Below are 13,920 nucleotides of genomic sequence, written 5' to 3' on the forward strand. Positions count from 1 at the left end.
GAGTGCTTTTCACCTCTGCCTTGGTGGCTTTCTTTGATTGACATACTTTAGACTGAGTGTTCTTTGAAATTGTTTGCAAATAAGTTTTGCTGATCTGGGAGCCCATTGGTCTTTTTAGATATGTGTATTTCCTTTTTAATCAACCCGTTTTCTGCTAATGTGCACTTTTCTCCATCCGGAAGGCACCCTGCCTTTGACTATGTTGTGATGGTGAAGGGCTGTGACTGTTCTCTGCACGTCCAGGGGTGGGGTGAGGACCCTCCCAAATGCTGATACGTACACTGCGGGTTCTCACATAGAACAGCAGCAAACCAGGAAGAAGAGCCACCTACTGGCTTAAAAATTAGGAAGTCAAGTCTGTCTTGTGGTTTGTTCTAGAATCTCGCTGATACATTTATCACCAGTCGATGTGGCTCATGGACACTTGAAATGAGGGCAGTGCATCTGAAGAGCAACCGCATTTTTAATGTAGAATTTGGAATTTTTAGCAAAAGAACAATCTAATTAATTCTTTTAGTTAAAAAAAAATTTTTCTTACTGGTCAGCCTCTGGACTTATTCATTAATTCAAAAAGATTTGAAAATCCGTATTTTCATTTATTCATCAACTCTCTTCCCATCTCCAGATTTACTGACATCACTTTGGAAGATTCAGATTGGTCACAGTTGGAGTATTTTTGCCATGCTAATGGCAAAACCTACAAATCGGGGCTTTTTTTCTCTTTACCAGGAGCTGGTTGTAAACTACAGCACAGTGAAGGCACAACTTTTATAGAGAATTGCTTTGTGCCAAATAAGAATGACTGTTATCTCTGTCTTGAAAATGAAGTAGGCTCAGTGGGTTTTTATAATTTAAGAACAAGTTGCCCGAATCCAGACAAGTAATAAAAAGGCTTCCTCCCAGCCTCTTTCTTCTTGACAGTGGAACTTGGGAACCAAAGGACTGAAATGATCTCCAGGTATCTCTTCAAGGAAAGTGCGATGACAGCTACGTCACCAAATCAGGAACCAGGCTGAACTCTTGCTGGAAAGAAAGTCTGTCTTCTAAGCAGGAGGTGTGCTTCCCACTAAGTGATGTGGACACAGAGACCACCGGTAAGTGAGTTTTTATCCCCAAATTATTCCTCAGCATACCGTCCCACTCCCCATAAACATGGCACCAAAATAATGATGTTACGAATAGGATCGATATTTTCATTATAAAATTGGTACTACTTGGATCATTTCTGTTTTTCTAAGCACTTGAGATTTTGGTCCTTTCTGTAATGATGGCACTTTACCCAATTTCACCTACTTTATACCAAATCCGTCATGGATACAACCAACGCACAGAGTCTTACAGAATTTCCTAGGAAGACAGTATCGGTATTAAAATAGACTATTAACTTGCTGAATCAACTGTCTGCTTCCAAGCATTAGCTGTTTATACATAAAGCATGTCCTCTTTCTTCAAATATATGAGGCATGAAAAAAAATATATATATATGAGGCATGTAATTGGCAGCGGACTTTTTATTACCAGCTACTTCAATCGTTTTTTCTTAACGTTAGATTCATATATATCGTCCCCCAAGGCTGTTGGGGAGGAGCCTGCGTGACAGATGAATGACTTGGCGTATCCACTAAGAGAGACCTGCTTCCATTGGGCGATCTTGAAAATAAATCATATGTATAAGGTTGATTTATATGTATCTAAGATTTATATATCTGATTATAAATGCATTTGTGTGTATTCTAACCAAATTTATCTCTATTCTCATTACCCTCAATTAAATAAAGAGCTAATGTCCCTTTATGGCTGTAATGACGCACAAATTGCACATTTACTAGGTGCAAAAAACTTAGTTACTTCAGCTCTGCGGTCTTACTTTACCTCACCACAAACCTACGTACTGGCTATTATTTTCCCTGTTTCACACATTCGTGAGGAAACTGAGGCTCACAGAGTATCTTTCTAAGCCACAGAACGAGCAAGGAGGTAGGATTTAAAACCACGTTTGCCTGTCTGCCTAATTCCAAACCCATTATATTCACATTATATCATGTTGCCAGTTTTAAAGGAATAAGGTAGGGTAAGCTTTGTTACCCTGGTATGACCGCTCAAAACTCAAAAACTGTTACTTGTTGATAAGAATATAAATTTCAGTTTAGCTCAGTCTGAACAGAACAGCAAAAAGATCAGTGGGCCTGTTGTTTTCAGGTGTCTTCAGGGAGAAAAATGAAACTGTCATAAGAAAAAGTATATGCAGTTTACAGGCTATTTGAGTCAGTAATTGTTTCCAGGAACTTTTTTTTTAATGTGGCTTTTCATTCATAGTATAACAACTTGAACACAATTAGGAGAAACTAATTTAAAATGACAGCTTGTTTCTAGCAAGAAAATCTGAACACAAATGGAACCAGTGGAGCCGCAAAGGTCAGGGTGCCAAGCTTTTAAGAATATTTTAGGTTTGCAAATAACAACTAATATGCTTGCCAATCTCAGGAATATATTTTCATTCCGAAAAAGAATATACTTTTCTAGAATTCTTCTCCAGAATCCCAAAAAGAGATAAATAACAAAATACATCTGTGTAATTTATTTACTTAATTGAGCAGAACTAAAGTGTTAAAATATTTGTTTCTTTTATAAACTTGAAAATATTTAAGTACACTTGATATTTTAAAGTGTTTTTCTGTCATTTGTAAAAGAATATAATCATTCAGTCTAGGGTAATAAAAAGCAAACAGGACTACAGCCTTGAGCACAGTAACTTTGAAGACTATTACAAATTTAATTTAAAATAATGGTGCTATATTTCTTCCTGACATTATTTTATAAGCACTCAGTGTAAGCTGTCCTTCCACCAGTCCTTCGCTGGTTGTTGACCTTTTGTTTTGTTCGTGTGTTTAAGTCTTTACTACCAAAGCAGATGGCTGAGTTTGCCATGAATTCAATGAGATTTGAGGAAAACTGGCATCGAAAGTCACTAGTGTGTTTTCTCAAAAATGAATAAACATGTCATCTCTGACCTATGCCTTCCTAATTAAGATGCCTTGGAACATATAAAGTAAGAGTAGATTGAGTTGTTTTAAGATCATGTCCATAAAAGACATACTATTTATTTTAACACTTTTACCAAGTTTTCTGGAATTGAAGGACCAAGGAGATGTCTTTGTCTGTGGATCATTTTGAAAGCATCTATGAGTCAAACAGCAGAAGTCTGGAAGAGCAACCCCAGGTTGAAACAGGTGAGACACCAAAACGTCTGCAAACACCAGAGAGGTAGAATTGAGGTCAGGGTTGTGAAACCACTAGGTGGCATTTCGGGGGCTCCAGAGAGCTGGGTTCTTTATGTCTCCGTGCAGAAAGAATTCAGCAAGAGGCAAAGTGATACATGAGAAATGATTTATTAGAATAGCACGCTTGGGAGACTTACAAGTGGGTGGCAGAGAGGGTGCCACGCCCCCAGAACTTCGATGGGCAGGCAGGTCACTGGGTGGAAATGGGCCAGTGCGTGAGGAGCTTGCCAGTGGGCTCTCCACTCAGACGGCTTCTGTGCCCCAACCTCTCCCCGTGTCTCCCCTCGAAGACAGCTCGGTGCCCGTGCCCCTGTCAGCCCCGGGGCGTCAGGTCACCTGACCGGGAGCCGTAGGGGACGCCAGCCCCACCCCCCACCCCGCCCACGCTGCCAGGAAGCAGGACCTGAGTGCAGGGCTCTCGGCGGCCCTGACCAGGCTCCACCCGCAACTGGCCCTTAGAATGGACTGTCCCGCCCGGGCTTCCAATGCGGCCGCCTCCAGCTGGAAGCCTGGGACGCTGGAATCAGGCCACTTCCTGTCTATCCTTGCAGGAGACGGGGCCGCACTACAAGAAGCTCCAGACTCAGCCCTGGATCCTGACCATCACGTGGCCAGAGAAATTGGCAACATTTTCGTTTTGCCTGTTGAAATGTTTAATGACAAAGATTTTGTTCGGTTTCCTGATGTGGATGAAGTGTGGAGCCCGATGTTGATTTATTCTCCAAGAAATGTACATCCTACTTCCCACACGGGGGTGAGCCCCCTGTCCAAAGGTGAGAGACCCATGTGTGTGACCTGTACCTCCTATGAGATCAGCCCTAAGCTAGTTTAAACCTGACCAAGTTCTGTCTACACGGCAGATTTAGACCTCTCCATGTCCTGTCTACACTGAATACGTTTAGACCGGACCATGTGCTGTCTATAATGAGAACATTTAGACCTGAATGTGTTCCGCGTACACTAGGACTATGGAGACCAGGGTAGAGCCGTGTCCTGGCCTCAGTCCTGGAAAGCTCGGTGCCTGTGTCTGAATGTCAGTGCTTAGATGTCTGGGGTCTGGAGCTCAGGTGGGCTTGTCTGGGTAGCAGCGCTCTGCTCCAACTGTGGTTACCTGGCCCTCCCAGGGGTCAGTGCTGCGGTCAGGGCCTTCGTCTTTACCCCCATAAGGTTCACCTTCCCTGGGCCTCGTGGAGACTCCTCAGGTGGGCTACCTGGAAATTATCCCAATTTATCAGCCCATGCATAGTGAGTAAGCAGGCAGGTTTAGCTGATGAACTGATTGCAGGGCACACGGATTGGGCAAAAGGCTGATGGAGCAGGTGAGGCTGCTACTGTAATCTATTTCCCGTCAACCATCGCTACTCAGCAGAGACCAGAGCTGCCCTCGGCTTTCAGCCCTGCGGTCCCGTGTGTTTTCTCAACACCTCAGCGAGCCAAGAAAGGACTGAGCCTGCCAGAACCAAGGTAGGATGTTCAACTTATCACGAAAGCTTTAAAAACAGTTAAAACAGCACAGAACCAGAGTGAAAAGAGGAGGACTTCTCTGGGACAAGTGTGGGGAGAGGAGACCAATCCTACACTTCTGCCATCGCAGGAAGTCCCAGGAACGCAGCTCATTTCCACATTAGGGAGCCAACCAGCAGGGCCATGGTGTCCTGACCAAGGGGACATGTGACCCCAGGTGCAGGGTCTAGGGAGGTGGGGTCCCCCTCATGAGTGTGGACGTGTGACCCCAGGTGCAGGGTGTGGGGACTGTGTGGGTCTCTCCCCATCGGCATGGGTCAGGATCCCGTGTACGGGAAGACCCCGTATCTGCTCTTGGCCTGCAGTGGTTCTGGTCATCTCTGAGAGTTCTAATATCTGAATTGAGGGTGTTGCTGTAATTAACCTGTGGTCTTCCTTCTTCTCTTAATCTTGTCACACTCATGTGAGGACAAGAACCTTTGAGCAGGTTGCTGCTCAGTGTTCTGCCGGGTGACCAGTAACCCTTGGTGGTATTGCTTCCAAACCAAACTCGGGTCCACTCACCTGTGTGCAGTAAAGCCAATCTACCGACCCTGGGTTGTGGTACAGCTTTCGTTGCAGGCGCCAAGCAAGGAGTCCAGGGCAGCTTATGCTTAAAAGGCCCAAACTCCCCTAAGGCTTTCTGGGAAAGGTTGTTAAAGACAGGGTGAGGGAGGGGGGTTGTGGGGTGCGTGGTCAGCTGATGGACACCCTTCTGATTGGCTGCTGGTGAGTCAGCATCATCAGCCTTCTGGTTCCAGCTGGTCTGGGGTCTACGTGCTTGTGGGCCGCATGCAGTTAACTTCTCCCACCTGGTGGGGGCTTCAGTATCTGCAAAACAGCTCGAAGGCCATGGCTCAGGATATTATCTACAGCCCTTGAGGAGGAACTAGAGGTTCTTGGCTTTGTTTAATGGCTGAAGTATTATTATGTTGTCTTGTTTGGGTGTTTTCCCTCCTGCATTTTCTCATTTCTCTGATTAAATGTAGTCTTTGGAACTCGGGGAAGCCTGGGAGACTAAAGTTTTTCTACAGACGAGAGGCAGGCAGAGGAAATGGGGGCAGGGGGCACTGTCCTGGGAAGGCTCCGTAGGGTCCTGCTTGGTTACAGAACCATATTAGTATCATAGCATCCCATCTATCTAACCCATGGGGGTCACCACTGCCTGGGTCCCCCTGGACAAGGCTCAGGTGAGCACAGACTAGCCCCCCCCCAAGAATGGTCCCCCACGTGCTCTGTGCGGGTACCATGATGGCCCCTAAGGTGAGGGACTGTGTTTGGGCCTCCGACATTTGTGATGAAGGGGAGTCGAAATGGAATCTCAATTAACAAGAAATCATTTTTTAAATTTATTTTAAGCAAAATAACACACGTCACATACCCATCACCATCATCACCATTTTAAATGTACGTTTCTGAGGCATCAGATCTATTTACCTTCTCGTGGAGCCATCACCACCCTTCCTAGAACTTTTCATCTTGCAAAACCAAAATCCCACAGCGTTCCACTCCCCACCCCTTCCCACAGCCCCGGCACCAACGTCCACTTTGGTCCATGCGTTGTCGACACCAGGGCCCCCATCTGGGTGGAATCCTGCAGTGTTCACTGACGTCACTTTGGAAGAGCTGACTTTCAGTCTGAAGCTCTGCCTCTTCGCATCTGAAGAATCTGTATTTCGGGAGGCTGTATGAGGAAGGGGGTGTACGAGGGACAAGGGTGTCCGGGGTGCAGATGAGCCGGGACCTGACCAGCTGCCTGTTGGGCCCTCTGGTCCCATGTCTTGGGCTCTGCCTCACCTGCGCCATTGCTGTCTGTTCTGTGCTCCTGGGAGGGGCCTGCTTGCTGGGTGGTCGCTGCTCCTGTGGCAGGGAAGATCCTACAGGGCTGACCCACAGAGTGTGGGGTGTGGTCCCAAGAGCTTGGGGCCCACATAGGTCACGGCATTGGGGCCGTGACAGGTGCTCAGGCCACCTCATCACTGACAGGGAATGTTGCCAAGATCCTGCTTGGGAGGGTGCGGTGGGTGGCCTGGGACCCCCGAGGCCCCATTCTTATCCTGGAGCTTGGAGAGTGCATCCCCCAAGGGCTCCAGACTCACCCCATATCTCAGCCATATCCCTCTGTCCTGTCTTTGAACTCAGGAAAACGAGCTCTCTTGTCCACAACATAGGCCTGGTCCTGTCCGTATTAGGATTCTTTAACTTAGGCGTCCTGGGATAGCAGCTCTTTTTAGGCCTAAAGGAGGAACAGCTCAGGAGTGTAAAACATTTTCAGATGAAACTAATATTCAAGGACTCTCTCTATACTATGCGGTTGTTGACTTCTATTAGTCATTATTCTCCTGGTTTTAGCTCTGATGTGGGGATTACAGAGGAGTCAACATTTAAATCTTCATAATCTGTGTATTTGTAGCTTCAATGTCATTACTGACCCATAGTTGTTTTTTGTTTGTTTTGTTTTTTGCGGTACGCGGGCCTCTCACTATTGTGGCCTGTCCCGTTGCGGACGCGCAGGCTCAGCGGCCATGGCTCAGGGGCCCAGCCGCTCCGCAGCATGTGGGATCTTCCCGGACCGGGGCACGAACCCGTGTCCCCTGCATTGGCAGGCGGACTGCCAACCACTGCGCCACCAGTGAAGCCCTGACCCATAGTTTTTTATGGTTTGGGAAGAGTTATTGATTTCACGTATCATGTAAAGGATTCACAGTGATGATAGGGCAATTAAGGTTACAATGATGGCTGGTAAATTGTTCAGCTTTTCTCTACCTGTGCATCTGTTGTACGTATATGGGTCCGTTTAGTTGTCAATACTAGTGAAATAATAGAGGACTAGAGAACTTATCCAAGAAAATGACTATTAATGCATCATCATGAAAATGTAAAAGTTCTTCCAGAATCGGTGATGTTGCATCTTGAGACCCTAGATGAAATGGATATGCCTTAGTGATACACAAGATTTTAGCCTATGATTTAACTTTGACAAAGTTACATCACTTTTTACTTTTATCTCCTTTATTGAGAAAGACATTAACGGTTATGGTGTTGGATTGAAACTGGTTGAAAAGGATTTGAGTCCTTCCTTCCTTATTTTACATTTACATAGGTAGGATCTTCAAACATAGGATATGGTGGAGGGCATCCGTGTAACCATGCTAGGTTAGAAGTAGCAGTTTCCACTGCTGAGACTTCTTTAGATGCGAATGCTTTTCAAAGTATGAAGATTACTAGCACTACTGCTGTTACTGAGATGAATGAGCCTAAAGACAAAATATTTCATGTTGTGTGTGCAACAGGGTACTTGGAGTAACGTAGTGACATCCCTGAGAGGCCAAGAAAGTGCTGCAGGAAGTCATATTTACTACTACAAATATACTTGTGAGTTTTTGCTCATGTTAAGTATATAACCTGAGAATAGTGGGAATCAGTGTAGGAAGCCTCCTATAATAGTGAAGACTGCTCCCATGGACATGACGCCATGGAAGTGTGCTACTACATAGTATGTATCCTGGAGGACAATGTCCGGGGATGAGTTGGCTGAGATGATTCCTGTCAAACCACCTACTGTAAAAACAAAACTAAAGCCGAAAGCTCATAATATTAGTGAGAGGTCGTGTAATATTACCTCCGTGAGGAGTTGCTAATCACCTAAATACTTTTGCTCCTGTAGGGATGGAAGTAATTACGGTAGCTGATGCAAAGTATGCTCATGGGTCGACAGCTATCCCTATGGTAAACATATGATGGGCCCACAAGAGAAATCCTAAAAAGCCAGTGGACGTGACTCAAGCCATTCCCGAATAGCTGAAAGGCACTTTTTGTCCTAAATAGTATGTAATGATATGTGAGATTATAACAAACCCTGGTAGGCCATGAATACAGACTTCAGGGTGACCAAAGAACCAAAATAGGTGTTGGTATAGGATTCGATCTCCTCCTGCAGGGTCAAAGAAAGTAGTGTTGAGATTTCTATCTCTTAGCAGTATGGCAATCCTGGCTGCTGGGGCTGAGAGTGGTAATTATAGTAATATGGCTATAGTTGGGGAAGATTAAACAAATAATGGTGTTTGGTATTGGGATGTGACTGCTGGTTTTATATTAAAGACTCTAGTAATAAAAGTAATAGCACCAAGAATTGAAGAAACCCTGCCCGATGTAAAGGAGAAAATGGTTAGGTCGACAGAGGCTCCTGTGTGGGCCACACTGCTGGCTGGAGTTGAATGTACGGTTCCACTGGTACCAGAACCAGCTTCTACTGTTGGTGATATGAGTAGGAGTAAGAATGATGGGGGAAGTAGTCAAAAGTTTACATGATTTATTCGGGGAAATGCTCTATCAGATGCCCCAGTTATTACCGGCACAAGTCAGCTTTTTTTTCATAGATCTTTATTGGAGTATAACTGCTCCACAATACTGTGTTAGTTTCTGTTGTACACCAAAGTGAATCAGCCATATGCATACATATGTCCCCATATCCCCTCCCTCTAGAGCCTCCCTCCCACCCTATCCCACCCCTCCAGGTGGTCACAAAGCACCGAGCTGATCTCCCCGTGCTGTGCGGCTGCTTCCCACTAGCTATGTTTTACATTTGGTAGTGTATATATGTCCATGCCACTCTCACTTCACCCCAGCTTCGCCTTCCAACCCATGTCCTCAAGTCCATTTTCTATGTCTACCTCTTTATTCCTGCCCTGCAACTAGGTTCATCAGTACCTTTTTTTTTTTAGATTAGCATATGGTATTTGTTTTTCTTTCTGACTTACTTCACTCTGTATGACAGACTCTAGGTCCATCCACCTCACTGCAAATAACTGAATTTCATTTCTTTTTGTGCCTGATATCCCATTGTATATATGTGCCACATCTTTTTTATCCATTCATCTGTCAGTGGACACTTACACCTTGCTATTTGGTAACTTTATATGCTTTCCCTCCATTCTTCCTTCTGTCTCCGTCACTTGGATTGTGGTTTTGTTATATACTCCAAAAAAGTAGAAATAACATTTATATGCTAGTAGTCCATATTTATGTAACCTTAAAATTAAGTATATGCACCACTCTTTTTTTTTAACATCTTTATTGAAGTATAATTGCTTTACAATGGTGTGTTAGTTTCTGCTTTATAACAAAGTGAATCAGTTATACATATACATACATCCCCATATCTCCTCCCTCTTGTGTCTCCCTCCCACCCTCCCTATCCCACCCCTCTAGGTGGTCACAAAGCACTGACATGATCTCCCTGTGCTATGCGGCTGCTTCCCACTAGCTATTTTACATTTGTAGTGTATATTTGTCCGTGCCACTCTCGCACTTCATCCCAGCTTACCCTTCCCTCTCCCCATGTCCTCAAGTCCATTCTCTACATCTGCGTCTTTATTCCTGTCCTGCCCATAGGTTCTTCAGAACTTTTTTTTTTTTTTTAGATTCCATATATATGTGTTAGCATATGGTATTTGTTTTTCTCTTTCTGACTTACTTCACTCTGTAGGACAGACTCTAGGTCCATCCACCTCACTACAAGTAACTCAGTTTCGTTTCTTTTTATGGCTGAGTAATATTCCATTGTATATATGTGCCACATCTTCTTTAGCCATTCATCCGATGATGGACACTTCCATCATCGGAAGTTGCTTCCATGTCCTGGCTATTGTAAATAGTGCTGCAATGAACATTGTTGTACATGTCTCTTTTTGAATTATGGTTTTCTCAGGGTATATGCCCAGTAGTGGGATTGCTGAGTCATATGGTAGTTCTATTTTTAGTTTTTTAAGGAACCTCCATACTGTTTTCCATAGTGGTTGTATCACTTTACATTCCTACCAACAGTGCAGGAGGGTTCCCTTTTCACCACACCCTCTCCAGCATTTACTGTTTCTACATTTTTTGATAATGGCCATTCTGACCGGTGTGAGGTGATACCTCATTGTAGTTTTGATCTGCATTTCTCTAATAATTACTGATGTTGAGCATCTTTCCATATGCCTCTTTGCCATCTCTATGTCTTCCTTGGTGAAATATCTATTTAGGTCTTCTGCCCTTTTTTTTTTTTTTTTGCGGTACATGGGCCTCTCCGGCCGTTGCAGAGCACAGGCTCCGGACGTGCAGGCTCAGCGGCCATGGCTCACAGGCCTAACCGCTCTGTGGCATGTGGGATCTTCCCGGACTGGGGCACAAACCTGTGTCCCCTGCATCGGCAGGCGGACTCTCAACCACTGCGCCACCAGGAAAGCCCCCCATTTTTTAACTGGATTTTTGTTTTTTTGATATTGAGCTCCATGAGCTATTTGTATATTTTGGAGATTAATCCTTTGTTGTTTCATTTGCAAATATTTTCTCCCATTCTGAGGGTTGTCTTTTTGTCTTGCTTATGTTTTCCTTTGCTGTGCAAAAGCTTTTAAGTCCCATTTGTTTATTTTTGTTTTTATTTCTGTTACTCTACAGGTGCATCAAAAAAAGATCTTGCTGTGGTTTATGTCAAAGAGTGTTTTTCCTATGTTTTCCTCTAAGAGTTTTATAGTGTCTTGTCTTATATTTAAGTCTTTAATCCATCTGGAGTTTTTGTGTATGGTGTTAGGTAGTGTTCTAATTTCATTCTTTTACATGTAGCTGTCCAGTTTTCCCAGCACCACTTATTGAAGAGGCTGTCTTTTCTCCATTGTATATTCTTGCCTCCTTTGTCATAAATTAGGTGCCCATATATGTGTGGGTTTATCTCTGGGCTTTCTATCCTGTTCCATTGATCTATATTTCTGTTTTTGTGCCACTATCATACTGTCTTGATTACTGCAGGTTTGTAGTGTAATTTCAAGTCAGGGAGCCTGATTCCTCCAGCTCCGTTTTTCTTTCTCAAGGTTGCTTTGGCTATTCGGGGTCTTTTGTGTTTCCATACGAATTGTAAAATTTTTTGTTCTCATTCTGTGAAGAATGCCGTTGGTGGTTTGATAGGGATTGCACTGAATCTGTAGATTGCTTTGGGTACTATAGTCATTTTCACAAAGTTGATTCTTCCAATCCAAGAACATGGTATATTTCTCCATCTGTTTATGTAATCTTTGATTTCTTTCATCAGTGTTTTATAGTTTTCTGACTACAACTCTTTCGCCTCCTTAGGCAGGTTTATTCCTAGATATTTTATTCTTTTTATTGCAATGTTAAATGGGAGTGTTTTCTTAATTTCTCTTTCTGATTTTTCATCGTTGGTGTATAGGAATGCCAGAGATTTCTGTGCATTAATTTTGTATCCTGCAACTGTACCAAATTCATTGATTAGTTCTAGTAGTTTTCTGGTGGCATCTTTAGGATTTTCTATGTACAGTATCATGTCATCTGCAAGGAGTGACAGTTTTACTTCTTCTTTTCCAATCTGTATTCCTTTTCATTTTCTTCTTTGATTGCCATGACTAGGACTTCCATAACTATGTTGAATAAGAATGGCGAGACTGGACACCCTTGTCTTGTTCCTGATCTTAGTGGAAATGCTTTCAGTGTTTCACCATTGAGTATGATGCTTGCTGTGGGTCACAAGTCATTTTTCAAACCCTGCAATCATAATGGGTACAACTATAAAGAAAATTATTACACGTGCAGGGACTTTATGACTACATTACAGATTTGGTCATCTCCAAGTAGCGCTCCAGATCAGCATAGCTCAGACTGGATTAACAGACTGGAGGTGGTGCCTGCTACTCCAGCTCAAGCACCAAGTAGTAATATAAAGTGCCGATATCTTTGTGATTTGTAGAAGATAATCCGTTTATGAACAGAGGTAAAATGACTGAGCTGGCATCAGACTGCAAGTCTAAAGACAGAGATTGCGGCCTCTTTTTGGCAAACCCTGTGGTAAATGAACACACTGAATTGCAAATTCAAAAAAGCAGTTCAACTCTGCTGGTGCTTTTCCTGCCTTTTATTTTTTTCCTTGAGGGTGGGAGTAGTAGATTGAAGCCAATTGACTACAGGATTTACCTGTGAACTAACATTTCCTGGGGTGGAAGCTCATCAATCTCATAAGGATTTGGCTTAATTAAAATCTTTGATTTGCATTCAGCTGATACAGGATGGAGTCCTGCAATCCTTATTTTTAGAAACTGGGGCTTCCCTGGTGGCGCAGTGGTTGAGAGTCCGCCTGCCGATGCAGGGGACACGGGTTCGTGCCCCGGTCCGGGAAGATCCCACATGCCGCAGAGCGGCTGGGCCCATGAGCCATGGCCGCTGAGCCTGCGCGTTGGGAGCCTGTGCTCCGCATCGGGAGAGGCCACAACAGTGAGAGGCCCGCGTACCGCAAGGAAAAAAAAAAAGAAATTAAGTTGTACTTGTTTAGGGTTTTGAAAGCTCTTGGTCTGAACTACCCTAAATTCCTAATGCAGCACGGATAGAATGGGTATGAAGGGTAGTAACTGAGTGGATATTACGATTAGTAATGATAGGAAGGTTATCTGTTTTGTATGTTCAAATTGTATATTTTTGTGTTGTTTATTGAAGGGAATATAGTTAGTGATGTGGAGTATGTTAGCTGCAAGTAGACATGTATGCTGAGTACTGCTATGATGCCTGTTAGTGTTGGTAGAATGATGTCATCATTTTTGTTATTTCTTGGATAATTATTCATCTGGGTAAAAACCCTGATAGTGGTGGGCTACCTCCTAACGATACTATAATGGTGAGGAAAAGGATTGTGATGGGAGGTGTTTTATCTCACGTGTGTGATAATGATACTGTTGTCATACATGACCTGGGCATAAATAGTAAGAAGATAGTGTTGTTATGATATAAATTAGTATGTTTAGGATTGTTATAATTGGAATAAACATTGTGATAGCTGTTATGCATCCTATATGGGCAATTGATGAGGAAGCTCTAATTTTTTCTAGGTGAGTATGGCTGAGTCTGCCTCAGCCTCCAATTATGATTCATAATATCACTATGATTAATAGTATGTTTAGGGTGATGGATGGTGACGTGGTGTAAAACCGAGAGGGGTGCAATTTTGTCACGTAAATAGCATCAGGCCTGCTGTTCATGGGATGCCTTGTGTTACTTCAGGCACTCAGAAGTGAAATGGGGAAAGTCCTACTTTCGTTACAAGGGCTATTGTTATGATGGTGGATACTGCTGAATGAAAGATTTTTGTAATTCA

Source organism: Lagenorhynchus albirostris, chromosome 7, assembly GCF_949774975.1.
Source record: "Lagenorhynchus albirostris chromosome 7, mLagAlb1.1, whole genome shotgun sequence".
NCBI lineage: Eukaryota > Metazoa > Chordata > Mammalia > Artiodactyla > Delphinidae > Lagenorhynchus > Lagenorhynchus albirostris.